We start from the raw sequence: 22453 nt of genomic DNA on the forward strand, positions 1-22453 counted from the left end.
CAGGACCAGGATTCATCCACCCATCAGCTGTATAGTGACAGGACCAGGATTCATCCACCCATCAGAGGAATCAGCTGTATAGTGACAGGGCCAGGATTCATCCACCCATCAGCTGTATAGTGACAGGACCAGGATTCATCCACCCATCAGCTGTATAGTGATAGGACCAGGATTCATCCACCCATCAGCTGTATAGTGATAGGACCAGGATTCATCCACCCATCAGAGGAATCAGCTGTATAGTGACAGGCCAGGATTCATCCACCCATCAGCTGTATAGTGACAGGACCAGGATTCATCCACCCATCAGCTGTATAGTGATAGGACCAGGATTCATCCACCCATCAGCTGTATAGTGACAGGACCAGGATTCATCCACCATCAGAGGAATCAGCTGTATAGTGACAGGACCAGGATTCATCCACCCATCAGCTGTATAGTGACAGGACCAGGATTCATCCACCCATCAGCTGTATAGTGACAGGACCAGGATTCATCCACCCATCAGCTGTATAGTGATAGGACCAGGATTCATCCACCCATCAGCTGTATAGTGATAGGACCAGGATTCATCCACCCATCAGCTGTATAGTGATAGGATCAGGATTCATCCACCCATCAGCTGTATAGTGATAGGACCAGGATTCATCCACCCATCAGAGGAATCAGCTGTATAGTGACAGGACCAGGATTCATCCACCCATCAGCTGTATAGTGATAGGACCAGGATTCATCCACCCATCAGCTGTATAGGGATAGGGCCAGGATTCATCCACCCATCAGGACCAGGATTCATCCAATCAGCTGTATAGTGACAGGACCAGGATTCATCCACCCATCAGCTGTATAGTGACAGGACCAGGATTCATCCACCCATCAGCTGTATAGTGACAGGACCAGGATTCATCCACCCATCAGCTGTATAGTGACAGGACCAGGATTCATCCACATCAGCTGTATAGTGACAGGACCAGGATTCATCCACCCATCAGCTGTATAGTGATAGGACCAGGATTCATCCACCCATCAGCTGTATAGTGACAGGACCAGGATTCATCCACCCATCAGCTGTATAGTGATAGGACCAGGATTCATCCACCCATCAGCTGTATAGTGATAGGACCAGGATTCATCCACCCATCAGCTGTATAGTGACAGGACCAGGATTCATCCACCCATCAGAGGAATCAGCTGTATAGTGATAGGACCAGGATTCATCCACCCATCAGCTGTATAGTGATAGGACCAGGATTCATCCACCCATCAGCTGTATAGTGACAGGACCAGGATTCATCCACCCATCAGCTGTATAGTGACAGGGCCAGGATTCATCCACCCATCAGAGGAATCAGCTGTATAGTGACAGGACCAGGATTCATCCACCCATCAGCTGTATAGTGACAGGACCAGGATTCATCCACCCATCAGCTGTATAGTGACAGGGCCAGGATTCATCCACCCATCAGCAGTATAGTGACAGGACCAGGATTCATCCACCCATCAGCTGTATAGTGACAGGACCAGGATTCATCCACCCATCAGAGGAATCAGCTGTATAGTGACAGGGCCAGGATTCATCCACCCATCAGAGGAATCAGCTGTATAGTGATAGGGCCAGGATTCATCCACCCATCAGCTGTATAGTGACAGGACCAGGATTCATCCACCCATCAGCTGTATAGTGATAGGACCAGGATTCATCCACCCATCAGCTGTATAGTGACAGGACCAGGATTCATCCACCCATCAGCTGTATAGTGACAGGACCAGGATTCATCCACCCATCAGCTGTATAGTGACAGGACCAGGATTCATCCACCCATCAGCTGTATAGTGATAGGACCAGGATTCATCCATCCCCATCAGAGGAATCAGCTGTATAGTGATAGGACCAGGATTCATCCACCCATCAGCTGTATAGTGACAGGACCAGGATTCATCCACCCATCAGCTGTATAGTGACAGGACCAGGATTCATCCACCCATCAGCTGTATAGTGATAGGACCAGGATTCATCCACCATCAGAGGAATCAGCTGTATAGTGATAGGACCAGGATTCATCCACCCATCAGAGGAATCAGCTGTATAGTGACAGGACCAGGATTCATCCACCCATCAGCTGTATAGTGATAGGACCAGGATTCATCCACCCATCAGCTGTATAGTGATAGGACCAGGATTCATCCACCCATCAGAGGAATCAGCTGTATAGTGATAGGACCAGGATTCATCCACCCATCAGCTGTATAGTGATAGGACCAGGATTCATCCACCCATCAGAGGAATCAGCTGTATAGTGACAGGACCAGGATTCATCCACCCATCAGCTGTATAGTGATAGGATCAGGATTCATCCACCCATCAGCTGTATAGTGATAGGACCAGGATTCATCCACCCATCAGCTGTATAGTGATAGGACCAGGATTCATCCACCCATCAGCTGTATAGTGATAGGACCAGGATTCATCCACCCATCAGCTGTATAGTGATAGGACCAGGATTCATCCACCCATCAGCTGTATAGTGATAGGACCAGGATTCATCCACCCATCAGGAATCAGCTGTATAGTGACAGGACCAGGATTCATCCACCCATCAGCTGTATAGTGATAGGACCAGGATTCATCCACCCATCAGAGGAATCAGCTGTATAGTGACAGGACCAGGATTCATCCACCCATCAGCTGTATAGTGACAGGACCAGGATTCATCCACCCATCAGCTGTATAGTGACAGGACCAGGATTCATCCACCCATCAGCTGTATAGTGATAGGACCAGGATTCATCCACCCATCAGCTGTATAGTGACAGGACCAGGATTCATCCACCCATCAGCTGTATAGTGACAGGACCAGGATTCATCCACCCATCAGAGGAATCAGCTGTATAGTGACAGGACCAGGATTCATCCACCCATCAGCTGTATAGTGACAGGACCAGGATTCATCCACCCATCAGCTGTATAGTGATAGGACCAGGATTCATCCACCCATCAGCTGTATAGTGAGGGCCAGGATCAGGATTCATCCACCCATCAGCTGTATAGTGACAGGACCAGGATTCATCCACCCATCAGCTGTATAGTGATAGGACCAGGATTCATCCACCCATCAGAGGAATCAGCTGTATAGTGACAGGACCAGGATTCATCCACCCATCAGCTGTATAGTGACAGGACCAGGATTCATCCACCCATCAGCTGTATAGTGACAGGACCAGGATTCATCCACCCATCAGCTGTATAGTGACAGGACCAGGATTCATCCACCCATCAGAGGAATCAGCTGTATAGTGATAGGACCAGGATTCATCCACCCATCAGCTGTATAGTGATAGGACCAGGATTCATCCACCCATCAGCTGTATAGTGACAGGACCAGGATTCATCCACCCATCAGCTGTATAGTGATAGACCAGGATTCATCCACCCATCAGCTGTATAGTGACAGGACCAGGATTCATCCACCCATCAGCTGTATAGTGACAGGACCAGGATTCATCCACCCATCAGCTGTATAGTGACAGGACCAGGATTCATCCACCCATCAGCTGTATAGTGATAGGACCAGGATTTCATCCACCCATCAGAGGAATCAGCTGTATAGTGATAGGACCAGGATTCATCCACCCATCAGCTGTATAGTGACAGGACCAGGATTCATCCACCCATCAGCTGTATAGTGACAGGACCAGGATTCATCCACCCATCAGCTGTATAGTGATAGGACCAGGATTCATCCACCCATCAGCTGTATAGTGACAGGACCAGGATTCATCCACAAATCAGAGGAATCAGCTGTATAGTGATAGGACCAGGATTCATCCACCCATCAGCTGTATAGTGATAGGACCAGGATTCATCCACCCATCAGAGGAATCAGCTGTATAGTGATAGGACCAGGATTCATCCACCCATCAGAGGAATCAGCTGTATAGTGATAGGACCAGGATTCATCCACCCATCAGCTGTATAGTGATAGGACCAGGATTCATCCACCCATCAGAGGAATCAGCTGTATAGTGACAGGACCAGGATTCATCCACCCATCAGCTGTATAGTGATAGGACCAGGATTCATCCACCCATCAGCTGTATAGTGATAGGACCAGGATTCATCCACCCATCAGCTGTATAGTGATAGGACCAGGATTCATCCACCCATCAGCTGTATAGTGATAGGACCAGGATTCATCCACCCATCAGCTGTATAGTGATAGGACCAGGATTCATCCACCCATCAGCTGTATAGTGATAGGACCAGGATTCATCCACCCATCAGAGGAATCAGCTGTATAGTGACAGGACCAGGATTCATCCACCCATCAGCTGTATAGTGATAGGACCAGGATTCATCCACCCATCAGAGGAATCAGCTGTATAGTGACAGGACCAGGATTCATCCACCCATCAGCTGTATAGTGACAGGGCCAGGATTCATCCACCCATCAGCTGTATAGTGACAGGACCAGGATTCATCCACCCATCAGCTGTATAGTGATAGGACCAGGATTCATCCACCCATCAGCTGTATAGTGACAGGGCCAGGATTCATCCACCCATCAGCTGTATAGTGACAGGACCAGGATTCATCCACCCATCAGAGGAATCAGCTGTATAGTGACAGGACCAGGATTCATCCACCCATCAGCTGTATAGTGACAGGACCAGGATTCATCCACCCATCAGCTGTATAGTGATAGGACCAGGATTCATCCACCCATCAGCTGTATAGTGATAGGGCCAGGACCAGGATTCATCCACCCATCAGCTGTATAGTGACAGGACCAGGATTCATCCACCCATCAGCTGTATAGTGATAGGACCAGGATTCATCCACCCATCAGAGGAATCAGCTGTATAGTGACAGGACCAGGATTCATCCACCCATCAGCTGTATAGTGACAGGACCAGGATTCATCCACCCATCAGCTGTATAGTGACAGGACCAGGATTCATCCACCCATCAGCTGTATAGTGATAGGACCAGGATTCATCCACCCAGAGGAATCAGCTGTATAGTGACAGGGCCAGGATTCATCCACCCATCAGCTGTATAGTGATAGGACCAGGATTCATCCACCCATCAGCTGTATAGTGACAGGACCAGGATTCATCCACCCATCAGCTGTATAGTGATAGGACCAGGATTCATCCACCCATCAGCTGTATAGTGACAGGACCAGGATTCATCCACCCATCAGCTGTATAGTGACAGGACCAGGATTCATCCACCCATCAGCTGTATAGTGACAGGCCAGGATTCATCCACCCATCAGCTGTATAGTGATAGGACCAGGATTCATCCACCATCAGAGGAATCAGCTGTATAGTGACAGGGCCAGGATTCATCCACCCATCAGCTGTATAGTGATAGGACCAGGATTCATCCACCCATCAGAGGAATCAGCTGTATAGTGACAGGACCAGGATTCATCCACCCATCAGCTGTATAGTGATAGGACCAGGATTCATCCACCCATCAGAGGAATCAGCTGTATAGTGACAGGACCAGGATTCATCCACCCATCAGCTGTATAGTGATAGGGCCAGGATTCATCCACCCATCAGCTGTATAGTGACAGGACCAGGATTCATCCACCCATCAGCTGTATAGTGATAGGGCCAGGATTCATCCACCATCAGAGGAATCAGCTGTATAGTGATAGGGCCAGGATTCATCCACCCATCAGCTGTATAGTGACAGGACCAGGATTCATCCACCCATCAGCTGTATAGTGACAGGACCAGGATTCATCCACCCATCAGAGGAATCAGCTGTATAGTGACAGGACCAGGATTCATCCACCCATCAGCTGTATAGTGATAGGACCAGGATTCATCCACCCATCAGCTGTATAGTGATAGGACCAGGATTCATCCACCCATCAGAGGAATATAGTGACAGGACCAGGATTCATCCACCCATCAGCTGTATAGTGATAGGACCAGGATTCATCCACCCATCAGCTGTATAGTGATAGGACCAGGATTCATCCACCCATCAGCTGTATAGTGACAGGACCAGGATTCATCCACCCATCAGAGGAATCAGCTGTATAGTGACAGGACCAGGATTCATCCACCATCAGAGGAATCAGCTGTATAGTGATAGGACCAGGATTCATCCACCCATCAGCTGTATAGTGACAGGACCAGGATTCATCCACCCATCAGAGGAATCAGCTGTATAGTGACAGGACCAGGATTCATCCACCCATCAGAGGAATCAGCTGTATAGTGACAGGACCAGGATTCATCCACCCATCAGCTGTATAGTGATAGGACCAGGATTCATCCACCCATCAGCTGTATAGTGACAGGACCAGGATTCATCCACCCATCAGCTGTATAGTGACAGGACCAGGATTCATCCACCCATCAGAGGAATCAGCTGTATAGTGATAGGACCAGGATTCATCCACCATCAGAGGAATCAGCTGTATAGTGACAGGACCAGGATTCATCCACCCATCAGAATCAGCTGTATAGTGACAGGACCAGGATTCATCCACCCATCAGCTGTATAGTGATAGGACCAGGATTCATCCACCCATCAGCTGTATAGTGACAGGACCAGGATTCATCCACCCATCAGCTGTATAGTGACAGGACCAGGATTCATCCACCCATCAGAGGAATCAGCTGTATAGTGATAGGACCAGGATTCATCCACCCATCAGCTGTATAGTGATAGGACCAGGATTCATCCACCCATCAGAGGAATCAGCTGTATAGTGATAGGACCAGGATTCATCCACCCATCAGAGGAATCAGCTGTATAGTGATAGGGCCAGGATTCATCCACCCATCAGCTGTATAGTGATAGGACCAGGATTCATCCACCCATCAGCTGTATAGTGACAGGACCAGGATTCATCCACCCATCAGAGGAATCAGCTGTATAGTGATAGGACCAGGATTCATCCACCCATCAGCTGTATAGTGATAGGACCAGGATTCATCCACCCATCAGCTGTATAGTGATAGGACCAGGATTCATCCACCCATCAGAGGAATCAGCTGTATAGTGATAGGACCAGGATTCATCCACCCATCAGCTGTATAGTGATAGGACCAGGATTCATCCACCCATCAGAGGAATCAGCTGTATAGTGATAGGACCAGGATTCATCCACCCATCAGCTGTATAGTGATAGGACCAGGATTCATCCACCCATCAGAGGAATCAGCTGTATAGTGACAGGACCAGGATTCATCCACCCATCAGCTGTATAGTGATAGGACCAGGATTCATCCACCCATCAGCTGTATAGTGACAGGGCCAGGATTCATCCACCCATCAGCTGTATAGTGATCAGGATTCATCCACCCATCAGCTGTATAGTGATAGGGCCAGGATTCATCCACCCATCAGCTGTATAGTGACAGGACCAGGATTCATCCACCCATCAGCTGTATCGTGACATAACCAGGATTCATCCACACATCAGCTGTATAGTGACAGGGCCAGTAGAAGTACTAACCCTGCAACTGTGGCCCTTAGACTGGGACAACTACCTTCTAGAATGTTCCAGGACAGGACCGTCTGTTAGACTGGAACAACTCCTACCTTCTAGACTGGAACAACTCCTACCTTCTAGACTGTTCCAGTACAGGACCGTCTGTTAGACTGGAACAACTCCTACCTTCTAGACTGTTCCAGGACAGGACAGTCTGTTAGACTGGAACAACTCCTCCCTTCTAGACTAGAACAACTCCTACCTTCTAGACTGTTCCAGGACAGGACAGTCTGTTAGACTGGAACAACTCCTCCCTTCTAGACTAGAACAACTCCTACCTTCTAGACTGTTCCAGAACAGGACAGTCTGTTAGACTAGAACAACTCCTACCTTCTAGGCTGTTCCAGAACAGGCCAGTCTATTAGACTGGAACAACTCCTACCTTCTAGACTGTTCCAGAACAGGACAGTCTGTTAGACTGGAACAACTCCTACCTTCTAGACTGTTCCAGTACAGGACAGTCTGTTAGACTGGAACAACTCCTCCCTTCTAGACTGTTCCAGAACAGGACAGGACAGTCTGTTAGACTAGAACAACTCCTCCCTTCTAGACTGTTCCAGTACAGGACAGTCTGTTAGACTGGAACAACTCCTACCTTCTAGACTGTTCCAGAACAGGACAGTCTGTTAGACTAGAACAACTCCTACCTTCTAGACTGTTCCAGAACAGGACAGTATGTTAGACTGGAACAACTACCTTCTAGACTGTTCCGGTACAGGACAGTCTGTTAGACTGGAACAACTCCTACCTTCTAGACTGTTCCAGTACAGGACAGTCTGTTAGACTGGAACAACTCCTACCTTCTAGACTGTTCCAGTACAGGACAGTCTGTTAGACTGGAACAACTCCTCCCTTCTGTTGCAACAGGACTCCTGGAACAACTCCTACCTTCTAGACTGTTCCAGAACAGGACAGTCTGTTAGACTGGAACAACTCCTACCTTCTAGACTGTTCCAGAACAGGACAGTCTGTTAGACTGGAACAACTCCTACCTTCTAGACTGTTCCAGTACAGGACAGTCTGTTAGACTGGAACAACTCCTACCTTCTAGACTGTTCCAGTACAGGACAGTCTGTTAGACTGGAACAACTCCTACCTTCTAGACTGTTCCGGTACAGGACAGTCTGTTAGACTGGAACAACTCCTACCTTCTAGACTGTTCCAGTACAGGACAGTCTGTTAGACTGGAACAACTACCTTCTAGACTGTTCCAGTACAGGACAGTCTGTTAGACTAGAACAACTCCTACCTTCTAGACTGTTCATGTACAGGACAGTCTGTTCCTAATACAGAGCCCTAGATTTCATCCAATGATTTCAGAGTGTTGTAGTGGTCCAGTGTGTGTGTTATGTTTGTCTGTGTGTGTGTGTGTGTGTGTGTGTGTGTGTGTGTGTGTGTGTGTGTGTGTGTGTGTGTGTGTGTGTTCCTCACCTTTAGAGAGTCGTAGTGGTCCTGTCTGATGTCTTCGTACTCCTCTGTCGTCTCCTCAAAGAACTCCTCCTTCACATTCTCATCTAGTAGCTGGGAACACTGAAGAGACAACAACACAGAGGCTAATCTAACAGCTGAGGACACTGACAGAGACAACAACACGGAGGACACTGACAGAGACAACAACACGGAGGACACTGACAGAGACAACAACACGGAGGACACTGACAGAGACAACAACACGGAGGACACTGACAACACACTGCTGAGGACACTGACAGAGACAACACGGAGGACACTGACACGGAGGACACTGACAGAGACAACAACACGGAGGGAGGACACTGACAGAGACAACAACACGGAGGAGGACACTGACAGAGACAACAACACGGAGGACACTGACAGAGACAACAACACGGGGAGCAGAGACACACACGGAGGACAGAGACAACAACACGGAGGACACTGACAGAGACAACAACACGGAGGACACTGACAGAGACAGAGAGGACACAACACGGAGGACACTGACAACAACACGGAGGACACTGACAGAGACAACACGGAGGACACTGAGACAACAACACAGAGACAACAACACGGAGGACACTGACAGAGACAACAACACGGAGGACACTGACAGAGACAACAACACGGAGGACACTGACAGAGACAACAACACGGAGGACACTGACAGAGACAACAACACGGAGGACACTGACAGAGACAACAACACGGAGGACACTGACAGAGACAACAACACGGAGGACACTGACAGAGACAACAACACGGAGGACACTGACAGAGACAACAACACGGAGGACACTGACAGAGACAACACGGAGGACACTGACAGAGACAACAACACTGAGGACACTGACAGAGACAACAACACGGAGGACACTGACAGAGACAACAACACTGAGGACACTGACAGAGACAACAACACGGAGGACACTGACAGAGACAACAACACGGAGGACACTGACAGAGACAACAACACGGAGGACACTGACAGAGACAACAACACTGAGGACACTGACAGACAACAACAGACAACACACGGAGGACACTGACAGAGACAACAACACGGGGAGGACACTGACAGAGACAACAACACGGAGGACACTGACAGAGACAACAACACGGAGGACACTGACAGAGACAACACGGAGGACACTGACAGAGACAACAACACTGAGGACACTGACAGAGACAACAACACGGAGGACACTGACAGAGACAACAACACGGAGGACACTGACAGAGACAACAACACGGAGGACACTGACAGAGACAACAACACGGAGGACACTGACAGAGACAACAACACGGAGGACACTGACAGAGACAACAACACGGAGGACACTGACAGAGACAACAACACGGAGGACACTGACAGAGACAACAACACGGAGGACACTGACAGAGACAACTGTACTAAGTGAGAACAGGAAGTGTAGTGTGTCTAGTCAGTGTAGTGTGGGCTGTACTAAGTGAGAACAGGAAGTGACAGTGCGTCTAACAGTGAGTGACACTGTACTAAGTGAGAACAGGAAACAGTCAGTGAGGACACTGACAGAGAGAACAGGGACAAGTGACACTGACAGTGACACGGGCTGTACTAAGTGAGAACGGGAAGTGTAGTGCGTCTAGTCAGTGTAGTGTGGGCTGTACTAAGTGAGAACAGGAAGTGTAGTGTGTCTAGTCAGTGTAGTGTGGGCTGTACTAAGTGAGAACAGGAAGTGTAGTGTCTAGTCAGTGTAGTGTGGGCTGTACTAAGTGAGAACAGGAAGTGTAGTGTGTCTAGTCAGTGTAGTGTGTGCTGTACTAAGTGAGAACAGGAAGTGTAGTGTGTCTAGTCAGTGTAGTGTGGGCTGTACTAAGTGAGAACAGGAAGTGTAGTGTGTCTAGTCAGTGTAGTGTGGGCTGTACTAAGTGAGAACAGGAAGTGTAGTGTGTCTAGTCAGTGCAGTGTGGGCTGTACTAAGTGAGAACAGGAAGTGTAGTGTGTCTAGTCAGTGTAGTGTGGGCTGTACTAAGTGAGAACAGGAAGTGTAGTGTGTCTAGTCAGTGTAGTGTGGGCTGTACTAAGTGAGAACAGGAAGTGTAGTGTGTCTAGTCAGTGTAGTGTGGGCTGTACTAAGTGAGAACAGGAAGTGTAGTGTGTCTAGTCAGTGTAGTGTGGGCTGTACTAAGTGAGAACAGGAAGTGTAGTGTGTCTAGTCAGTGTAGTGTGGGCTGTACTAAGTGAGAACAGGAAGTGTAGTGTGTCTAGTCAGTGCAGTGTGGGCTGTACTAAGTGAGAACAGGAAGTGTAGTGCGTCTAGTCAGTGTAGTGTGGGCTGTACTAAGTGAGAACAGGAAGTGTAGTGTGGGCTGTACTAAGTGAGAACAGGAAGTGTAGTGTGGGCTGTACTAAGTGAGAACAGGAAGTGTAGTGTGGGCTGTACTAAGTGAGAACAGGAAGTGAAGTGTAGTGGCTGTACTAAGTGAGAACAGGAAGTGTAGTGCGTCTAGTCAGTGTAGTGTGGGCTGTACTAAGTGAGAACAGGAACAGGAAGTGTAGTGTGGGCTGTACTAAGTGAGGACCACAGCATCTACTAACAGGAAGTGTAGTGTGTCTAGTCAGTGTAGTGTGGGCTGTACTAAGTGAGAACAGGAAGTGTAGTGCTGTACTAGTCAGTGTAGTGTGGGCTGTACTAAGTGAGAACAGGAAGTGTAGTGCGTCTAGTCAGTGTAGTGTGGGCTGTACTAAGTGAGAACAGGAAGTGTAGTGCGTCTAGTCAGTGTAGTGTGGGCTGTACTAAGTGAGAACAGGAAGTGTAGTGTGGGCTGTACTAAGTGAGAACAGGAAGTGTAGTGAACGTACCACCACCACACTCCTGGAAGCATCCAGAACATGCACCACAGGACAGCTGTAACGGGGAGCGATCTTCACTGCCGTGTGGGTCCTGTTACACACAGAGGCTTCACATCAGACACAGGGTCAGGAAGTAGCGAGTTGAAAGGTCACAGTGAAGATAATGACGGTGCTGTGTTGAGAGACGCATCACATCAGACACAGGGCCAACAAGGGGCCAGGAAGTAGCGAGTTGAAAGGTCACGGTGTGTGTTGAGAGACGCATCACATCAGACACAGGGTCAACAAGGGGCCAGGAAGTAGCGAGTTGAAAGGTCACGGTGTGTGTGTGTCTTACTTGGAGGTGGTGGCCCCTCCGATCAGCAGTGGGGTCTTCATCCCAAGCCGCTCCATCTCCTTGGCAACGTAGATCATCTCATCCAGAGAGGGCGTGATGAGGCCAGACAGACCGATGATGTCTGTAGGGCGGAGGGATACACAGGAAGTTAAGCTGGGGGACTACTTCTCAAAGAGCAGTTCACTCATTCCATCTCTGATTTCAGTCCCAATCCTACTCCTTCTCTGGCCTGGTCCCAGGTCTGTCTGTGGTTTATAGCCAACTCCAACTCCTAGCAGTTGGCAAGACGGACCAGGTTAAGCACCACTTCCTGTCCTAGTGCCGCCCCGTCAGACAGCCCAAACTGATCTGGGACCAGGTTAATCACCTCCTAGTGCCACCCCGTCAGACAGCCCAAACTGATCTGGGACCAGGTTAATCACCTCCTAGTGCCATCTCGTCAGACAGCCCAAACTGATCTGGGACCAGGTTAATCACCTCCTAGTGCCACCCCGTCAGACAGCCCAAACTGATCTGGGACCAGGTTAATCACCTCCTAGTGCCACCCCGTCAGACAGCCCAAACTGATCTGGGACCAGGTTAATCACCTCCTAGTGCCACCCCGTCAGACAGCCCAAACTGATCTGGGACCAGGTTAATCACCTCCTAGTGCCACCCCATCAGACAGCCCAAACTGATCTGGGACCAGGTTAATCACCTCCTAGTGCCACCCCGTCAGACAGCCCAAACTGATCTGGGACCAGGTTAATCACCTCCTAGTGCCACCCCGTCAGACAGCCCAAACTGATCTGGGACCAGGTTAATCACCTCCTAGTGCCACCCCGTCAGACAGCCCAAACTGATCTGGGACCAGGTTAATCACCTCCTAGTGCCATCTCGTCAGACAGCCCAAACTGATCTGGGACCAGGTTAATCACCTCCTAGTGCCATCTCTTCAGACAGCCCAAACTGATCTGGGACCAGGTTAATCACCTCCTAGTGCCATCTCTTCAGACAGCCCAAACTGATCTGGGACCAGGTTAATCACCTCCTAGTGCCACCCCGTCAGACAGCCCAAACTGATCTGGGACCAGGTTAATCACCTCCTAGTGCCACCCCGTCAGACAGCCCAAACTGATCTGGGACCAGGTTAATCACCTCCTAGTGCCACCCCGTCAGACAGCCCAAACTGATCTGGGACCAGGTTAATCACCTCCTAGTGCCACCTCGTCAGACAGCCCAAACTGATCTGGGACCAGGTTAATCACCTCCTAGTGCCACCCCGTCAGACAGCCCAAACTGATCTGGGACCAGGTTAATCACCTCCTAGTGCCACCCTGTCAGACAGCCCAAACTGATCTGGGACCAGGTTAATCACCTCCTAGTGCCATCTCGTCAGACAGCCCAAACTGATCTGGGACCAGGTTAATCACCTCCTAGTGCCACCTAGTGCCACCCTGTCAGACAGCCCAAACTGATCTGGGACCAGGTTAATCACCTCCTAGTGCCACCCCGTCAGACAGCCCAAACTGATCTGGGACCAGGTTAATCACCTCCTAGTGCCACCCCATCAGACAGCCCAAACTGATCTGGGACCAGGTTAATCACCTCCTAGTGCCACCCCGTCAGACAGCCCAAACTGATCTGGGACCAGGTTAATCACCTCCTAGTGCCACCCCGTCAGACAGCCCAAACTGATCTGGGACCAGGTTAATCACCTCCTAGTGCCACCCCGTCAGACAGCCCAAACTGATCTGGGACCAGGTTAATCACCTCCTAGTGCCACCTCGTCAGACAGCCCAAACTGATCTGGGACCAGGTTAATCACCTCCTAGTGCCACCGTCAGACAGCCCAAACTGATCTGGGACCAGGTTAATCACCTCCTAGTGCCATCTCTTCAGACAGCCCAAACTGATCTGGGACCAGGTTAATCACCTCCTAGTGCCACATCGCCAGACAGCCCAAACTGATCTGGGACCAGGTTAATCACCTCCTAGTGCCACATCGCCAGACAGCCCAAACTGATCTGGGACCAGGTTAATCACCTCCTAGTGCCCACCCCAGACAGCCCAAACTGATCTGGGACCAGGTTAATCACCTCCTAGTGCCATCTCTTCAGACAGCCCAAACTGATCTGGGACCAGGTTAATCACCTCCTAGTGCCACCTCGCCAGACAGCCCAAACTGATCTGGGACCAGGTTAATCACCTCCTAGTGCCACATCAGACAGCCCAAACTGATCTGGGACCAGGTTAATCACCTCCTAGTGCCATCTCTTCAGACAGCCCAAACTGATCTGGGACCAGGTTATACCTATAAGCCATAAGGTTCATGTCAACACACCTGCTTTGCAGTCGATGGCTTCCCTCAATATCCTGTCGCATGGAATCATGACCCCCAGATCGATCACTCTGGGAAAAGGAAACAGGGTTAGGACAAGGTCATGGAAAGGTACAGGAACCAATCAAATCCAATTGTATTAGTCACATGCCCCCGAATACAACAGCTGTAGACCTTACAGTGAAATGCTGAATACAACAGGTGTAGTAGACCTCACAGTGAAATGCTGAATACAACAGGTGTAGTAGACCTCACAGTGAAATGCTGAATACAACAGGTGTAGTAGACCTCACAGTGAAATGCTGAATACAACAGGTGTAGTAGACCTCACAGTGAAATGCTGAATACAACAGGTGTAGTAGACCTCACAGTGAAATGCTGAATACAACAGGTGTAGTAGACCTTACAGTGAAATGCTGAATACAACAGGTGTAGTAGACCTTACAGTGAAATGCTGAATACAACAGGTGTAGTAGACCTTACAGTGAAATGCTGAATACAACAGGTGTAGTAGACCTCACAGTGAAATGCTGAATACAACAGGTGTAGTAGACCTCACAGTGAAATGCTGAATACAACAGGTGTAGTAGACCTCACAGTGAAATGCTGAATACAACAGGTGTAGTAGACCTCACAGTGAAATGCTGAATACAACAGGTGTAGTAGACCTCACAGTGAAATGCTGAATACAACAGGTGTAGTAGACCTTACAGTGAAATGCTGAATACAACAGGTGTAGTAGACCTTACAGTGAAATGCTGAATACAACAGGTGTAGTAGACCTCACAGTGAAATGCTGAATACAACAGGTGTAGTAGACCTCACAGTGAAATGCTGAATACAACAGGTGTAGTAGACCTTACAGTGAAATGCTGAATACAACAGGTGTAGTAGACTTTACAGTGAAATTCTGAATACAACAGGTGTAGTAGACCTTACAGTGAAATGCTGAATACAACAGGTGTAGTAGACCTCACAGTGAAATGCTGAATACAACAGGTGTAGTAGACCTCACAGTGAAATGCTGAATACAACAGGTGTAGTAGACCTTACAGTGAAATGCTGAATACAACAGGTGTAGTAGACCTCACAGTGGGTACAGGTGGTACAGAGTCAATGTGGAGGCTATATACAGGGGTACCGGTACAGAGTCAATGTGGAGGCTATATACAGGGGGTACCGGTACAGAGTCAATGTGGAGGCTATATACAGGGGGTACCAGTACAGAGTCAATGTGGAGGCTATATACAGGGGTACCTGGTACAGAGTCAATGTGGAGGCTATATACAGGGGGTACTGGTACAGAGTCAATGTGGGGGCTATATACAGGGGGTACCGGTACAGAGTCAATGTGGAGGCTATATACAGGGGGTACCGGTACAGAGTCAATGTGGAGGCTATATACAGGGGGTACCGGTACAGAGTCAATGTGGAGGCTATATACAGGGGGTACCGGTACAGAGTCAATGAGGAGGCTATATACAGGGGGTACCGGTACAGAGTCAATGAGGAGGCTATATACAGGGGGTACCGGTACAGAGTCAATGTGGAGGCTATATACAGGGGGTACCGGTACAGAGTCAATGTGGAGGCTATATACAGGGGGTACCGGTACAGAGTCAATGTGGAGGCTATATACAGGGGTACCGGTACAGAGTCAATGAGGAGGCTATATACAGGGGTACCGGTACAGAGTCAATGTGGAGGCTATATACAGGGGGTACCGGTACAGAGTCAATGTGGAGGCTATATACAGGGGTACCGGTACAGAGTCAATGTGGAGGCTATATACAGGGGGTACCGGTACAGAGTCAATGTGGAGGCTATATACAGGGGTACCGGTACAGAGTCAATGTGGAGGCTATATACAGGGGGTACCGGTACAGAGTCAATGTGGAGGCTATATACAGGGGGTACCGGTACAGAGTCAATGTGGAGGCTATATACAGGGGTACCGGTACAGAGTCAATGTGGAGGCTATATACAGGGGGTACCGGTACAGAGTCAATGTGGAGGCTATATACAGGGGTACCAGTACAGAGTCAATGTGGAGGCAGAGTATATACAGGGGGTACCGGTACAGAGTCAATGTGGAGGCTATATACAGGGGTACCGGTACAGAGTCAATGTGGAGGCTATATACAGGGGTACCGGTACAGAGTCAATGTGGAGGCTATATACAGGGGTACCGGTACAGAGTCAATGTGGAGGCTATATACAGGGGTACCAGTACAGAGTCAATGTGGAGGCTATATACAGGGGTACTGGTACAGAGTCAATGTGGAGGCTATATACAGGGGGTACCGGTACAGAGTCAATGTGGAGGCTATATACAACTGAATACAAGTCCAGAACAATAGAACAGAACACGCCCTACCTGAAGGTGTTGCAGAGAACACAATAGAACAATAGTCAATAGAACAGAACAGGGGTACCCTACCTCAAGTTGTTACAGAGAACACAATAGAACAATAGAACACAATAGAACAGAACACAGAGTCAATGTAGGCTATATAAGTTGTTACAGAGTCAACACTATAACACTAGAACAATAGAACAATGTGGAACTATATACAGGGGATATGACAGAGTCAATGAGAACTATATACAGTAACGTACAGAACAATAGAACAATACAGGGTACTGGTACAGAGTCTAGAACAATATAACAATATACCAGTACAGAACAATGTGAAGGCTAGATACAGGGGGTACCAGTACAGAGTCAATGAGGAGCTTGTATGCAGAGTACAGAGTCAATGTAGAACAGGGGTACTAGTACAGAGTCAATGTGGAGGCTAATACAGGGGGTACCTACAGAGTCAATGTGAGGCTATATACAGGGGAACACTACAGAGTCAATGAGAACATATACAGAACAGAGTCAATGTGGAACACAGGGGGTACCTGGTACAGAGTCAATGTGGCAGCCCAGCACCAGTACAGACAATGTTCTATTCCTATGGTGGACGTCTCCCTTCACTGTGGCCAACAGAATGGTGCCCTGGTAGGGGTACCTAACAGAGGGGTATAGATCATTACTGTAGAGCTGTGATGAATCAGTCCCTTCACTATGGTGTCCTGGTAGGGGTCCTAACATGGGGGTATAGATCATTACTGTAGAGTCTGTGATGAATCAGTCCCTTCAGTCTATGGTGCCCTGGTAGGGGTCCTAACAGAGTCAATGTGGGGGTATAGATCATTACTGTAGAGCTGTGATGAATCAGTCCCTTCACTATGGTGTCCTGGTAGGGGTCCTAACAGGGGGTATAGATCATTACTGTAGAGCTGTGATGAATCAGTCCCTTCACTATGGTGTCCTGGTAGGGGTCCTAACATGGGGGTATAGATCATTACTGTACAGAGCTGTGATGAATCAGTCCCTTCACTATGGTCCTGGTAGGGGTCCTAACAGGGGGTATAGATCATTACTGTAGAGCTGTGATGAATCAGTCCCTTCACTATGGTGTCCTGGTAGGGGTCCTAACAGGGGGTATAGATCATTACTGTAGAGCTGTGATGAATCAGTCCCTTCACTATGGTGCCCTGGTAGGGGTCCAATAACAGGGGGTATAGATCATTACTGTAGAGCTGTGATGAATCAGTCCCTTCACTATGGTGTCCTGGTAGGGGTCCTAACAGGGGGTATAGATCATTACTGTAGAGCTGTGATGAATCAGTCCCTTCACTATGGTGTCCTGGTAGGGGTCCTAACAGGGGGTATAGATCATTACTGTAGAGCTGTGATGAATCAGTCCCTTCACTATGGTGCCCTGGTAGGGGTCCTATCAGGGGGTATAGATCATTACTGTAGAGCTGTGATGAATCAGTCCCTTCACTATGGTGCCCTGGTAGGGGTCCTAACAGGGGGTATAGATCATTACTGTAGAGCTGTGATGAATCAGTCCCTTCACTATGGTGTCCTGGTAGGGGTCCTAACAGGGGGGGTATAGATCATTACTGTAGAGCTGTGATGAATCAGTCCCTTCACTATGGTGCCCTGGTAGGGGTCCTAACAGGGGGGGTATAGATCATTACTGTAGAGCTGTGATGAATCAGTCCCTTCACTATGGTGTCCTGGTAGGGGTCCTAACAGGGGGTATAGATCATTACTGTAGAGCTGTGATGAATCAGTCCCTTCACTATGGTGTCCTGGTAGGGGTCCTAACAGGGGGTATAGATCATTACTGTAGAGCTGTGATGAATCAGTCCCTTCACTATGGTGTCCTGGTAGGGGTCCTAACAGGGGGGGGGATATAGATCATTACTGTAGAGCTGTGATGAATCAGTCCCTTCACTATGGTGTCCTGGTAGGGGTCCTAACAGGGGGTATAGATCATTACTGTAGAGCTGTGATGAATCAGTCCCTTCACTATGGTGCCCTGGTAGGGGTCCTAACAGGGGGTATAGATCATTACTGTAGAGCTGTGATGAATCAGTCCCTTCACTATGGTGTCCTGGTAGGGGTCCTAACAGGGGGTATAGATCATTACTGTAGAGCTGTGATGAATCAGTCCCTTCACTATGGTGCCCTGGTAGGGGTCCTAACAGGGGGTATAGATCATTACTGTAGAGCTGTGATGAATCAGTCCCTTCACTATGGTGTCCTGGTAGGGGTCCTAACAGGGGGGGGGTATAGATCATTACTGTAGAGCTGTGATGAATCAGTCCCTTCACTATGGTGTCCTGGTAGGGGTCCTAACAGGGGGTATAGATCATTACTGTAGAGCTGTGATGAATCAGTCCCTTCACTATGGTGTCCTGGTAGGGGTCCTAACAGGGGGTATAGATCATTACTGTAGAGCTGTGATGAATCAGTCCCTTCACTATGGTGCCCTGGTAGGGGTCCTAACAGGGGGTATAGATCATTACTGTAGAGCTGTGATGAATCAGTCCCTTCACTATGGTGTCCTGGTAGGGGTCCTAACAGGGGGGTATAGATCATTACTGTAGAGCTGTGATGAATCAGTCCCTTCACTATGGTGTCCTGGTAGGGGTCCTAACAGGGGGTATAGATCATTACTGTAGAGCTGTGATGAATCAGTCCCTTCACTATGGTGTCCTGGTAGGGGTCCTAACAGGGGGTATAGATCATTACTGTAGAGCTGTGATGAATCAGTCCCTTCACTATGGTGTCCTGGTAGGGGTCCTAACAGGGGGTATAGATCATTACTGTAGAGCTGTGATGAATCAGTCCCTTCACTATGGTGTCCTGGTAGGGGTCCTAACAGGGGGTATAGATCATTACTGTAGAGCTGTGATGAATCAGTCCCTTCACTATGGTGTCCTGGTAGGGGTCCTAACAGGGGGTATAGATCATTACTGTAGAGCTGTGATGAATCAGTCCCTTCACTATGGTGTCCTGGTAGGGGTCCTAACAGGGGGGGGGGTATAGATCATTACTGTAGAGCTGTGATGAATCAGTCCCTTCACTATGGTGTCCTGGTAGGGGTCCTAACAGGGGGGTATAGATCATTACTGTAGAGCTGTGATGAATCAGTCCCTTCACTATGGTGTCCTGGTAGGGGTCCTAACAGGGGGGTATAGATCATTACTGTAGAGCTGTGATGAATCAGTCCCTTCACTATGGTGTCCTGGTAGGGGTCCTAACAGGGGGGGTATAGATCATTACTGTAGAGCTGTGATGAATCAGTCCCTTCACTATGGTGTCCTGGTAGGGGTCCTAACAGGGGGGGTATAGATCATTACTGTAGAGCTGTGATGAATCAGTCCCTTCACTATGGTGTCCTGGTAGGGGTCCTAACAGGGGGGTATAGATCATTACTGTAGAGCTGTGATGAATCAGTCCCTTCACTATGGTGTCCTGGTAGGGGTCCTAACAGGGGGTATAGATCATTACTGTAGAGCTGTGATGAATCAGTCCCTTCACTATGGTGTCCTGGTAGGGGTCCTAACAGGGGGGGTATAGATCATTACTGTAGAGCTGTGATGAATCAGTCCCTTCACTATGGTGTCCTGGTAGGGGTCCTAACAGGGGGTATAGATCATTACTGTAGAGCTGTGATGAATCAGTCCCTTCACTATGGTGTCCTGGTAGGGGTCCTAACAGGGGGGGTATAGATCATTACTGTAGAGCTGTGATGAATCAGTCCCCTCACTATGGTGTCCTGGTAGGGGTCCTAACAGGGGGTATAGATCATTACTGTAGAGCTGTGATGAATCAGTCCCTTCACTATGGTGTCCTGGTAGGGGTCCTAACAGGGGGGTATAGATCATTACTGTAGAGCTGTGATGAATCAGTCCCTTCACTATGGTGTCCTGGTAGGGGTCCTAACAGGGGGTATAGATCATTACTGTAGAGCTGTGATGAATCAGTCCCTTCACTATGGTGTCCTGGTAGGGGTCCTAACAGGGGGGGGGGTATAGATCATTACTGTAGAGCTGTGATGAATCAGTCCCTTCACTATGGTGTCCTGGTAGGGGTCCTAACAGGGGGTATAGATCATTACTGTAGAGCTGTGATGAATCAGTCCCTTCACTGTGGTGTCCTGGTAGGGGTCCTAACAGGGGGGTATAGATCATTACTGTAGAGCTGTGATGAATCAGTCCCTTCACTATGGTGCCCTGGTAGGGGTCCTAACAGGGGGTATAGATCATTACTGTAGAGCTGTGATGAATCAGTCCCTTCACTATGGTGTCCTGGTAGGGGTCCTAACAGGGGGTATAGATCATTACTGTAGAGCTGTGATGAATCAGTCCCTTCACTATGGTGTCCTGGTAGGGGTCCTAACAGGGGGTATAGATCATTACTGTAGAGCTGTGATGAATCAGTCCCTTCACTATGGTGTCCTGGTAGGGGTCCTAACAGGGGGTATAGATCATTACTGTAGAGCTGTGATGAATCAGTCCCTTCACTATGGTGTCCTGGTAGGGGTCCTAACAGGGGGTATAGATCATTACTGTAGAGCTGTGATGAATCAGTCCCTTCACTATGGTGTCCTGGTAGGGGTCCTAACAGGGGGTATAGATCATTACTGTAGAGCTGTGATGAATCAGTCCCTTCACTATGGTGTCCTGGTAGGGGTCCTAACAGGGGGTATAGATCATTACTGTAGAGCTGTGATGAATCAGTCCCTTCACTATGGTGTCCTGGTAGAGCTGTGAGGGGTGGACCTGACAGGGGGGTATAGATCATTACTGTAGAGCTGTGATGAATCAGTCCCCTTCACTATGGTGTTAAACGTGTTGACGATGAGAAACCAGACCTCAGTATTAATGTAGACAGACAGAGAGATGTGAAGAGATGGGGAGACAGAAACTGAGGTAGAGAGAGACAGACAGACAGACAGACAGACAGGTAGAGAGACAGAGAGACAGACAGACAGACAGACAGACAGACAGACAGACAGACAGACAGACAGACAGACTGTAGAGAGAGACAGACAGACAGACAGGTAGAGACAGACAGACAGGTAGAGAGACAGACTCACAATCTCCTCTACTGATCCTGATGCCAGTAGCATGGCCTCTCTCTCCTTCTCCATGAAGGGGATCAGGTGGGCGACAGCCTTCTTCATCACACGTGCTGACTTTATCACCTGTCACACACACACACACACACACACACACACACCACACCATGAGGACACACTTTATCATCACACACACTTTACACACACACACTCACACACACACTAAGGACCCCCGGATCATGAGAAGAATAGAAACCTTTATAGATATCTCCTACCTGAGGATATCTCTTCTCCCCCTACCTGAGGATATCTCTTCCTCCCTACCTGAGGATATCTCTTCCCCCTACCTGAGGATATCTCTTCCCCCCTACCTGAGGATATCTCTTCTCCCCTACCTGAGGATATCTCTTCTCCCCTACCTGAGGATATCTCTTCCCCCTACCTGAGGATATCTCTTTCCCCCCTACCTGAGGATATCTCTTCCCCCTACCTGAGGATATCTCTTTCCCCCCTACCTGAGGATATCTCTTTCCCCCCTACCTG

General features: G+C 48.8%; 1 pseudogene; it reads right to left on the reverse strand.

The window, feature by feature from the left end:
• LOC118383880 (methionine synthase-like) overlaps positions 1 to 22453 on the reverse strand; it is a 115136-nt pseudogene that overhangs the window by 34391 nt on the left and 58292 nt on the right.

The sequence above is a fragment of the Oncorhynchus keta genome, unplaced genomic scaffold (assembly GCF_023373465.1).
Source record: "Oncorhynchus keta strain PuntledgeMale-10-30-2019 unplaced genomic scaffold, Oket_V2 Un_contig_3473_pilon_pilon, whole genome shotgun sequence".
In the NCBI taxonomy this organism is placed as follows: Eukaryota; Metazoa; Chordata; class Actinopteri; order Salmoniformes; family Salmonidae; genus Oncorhynchus; species Oncorhynchus keta.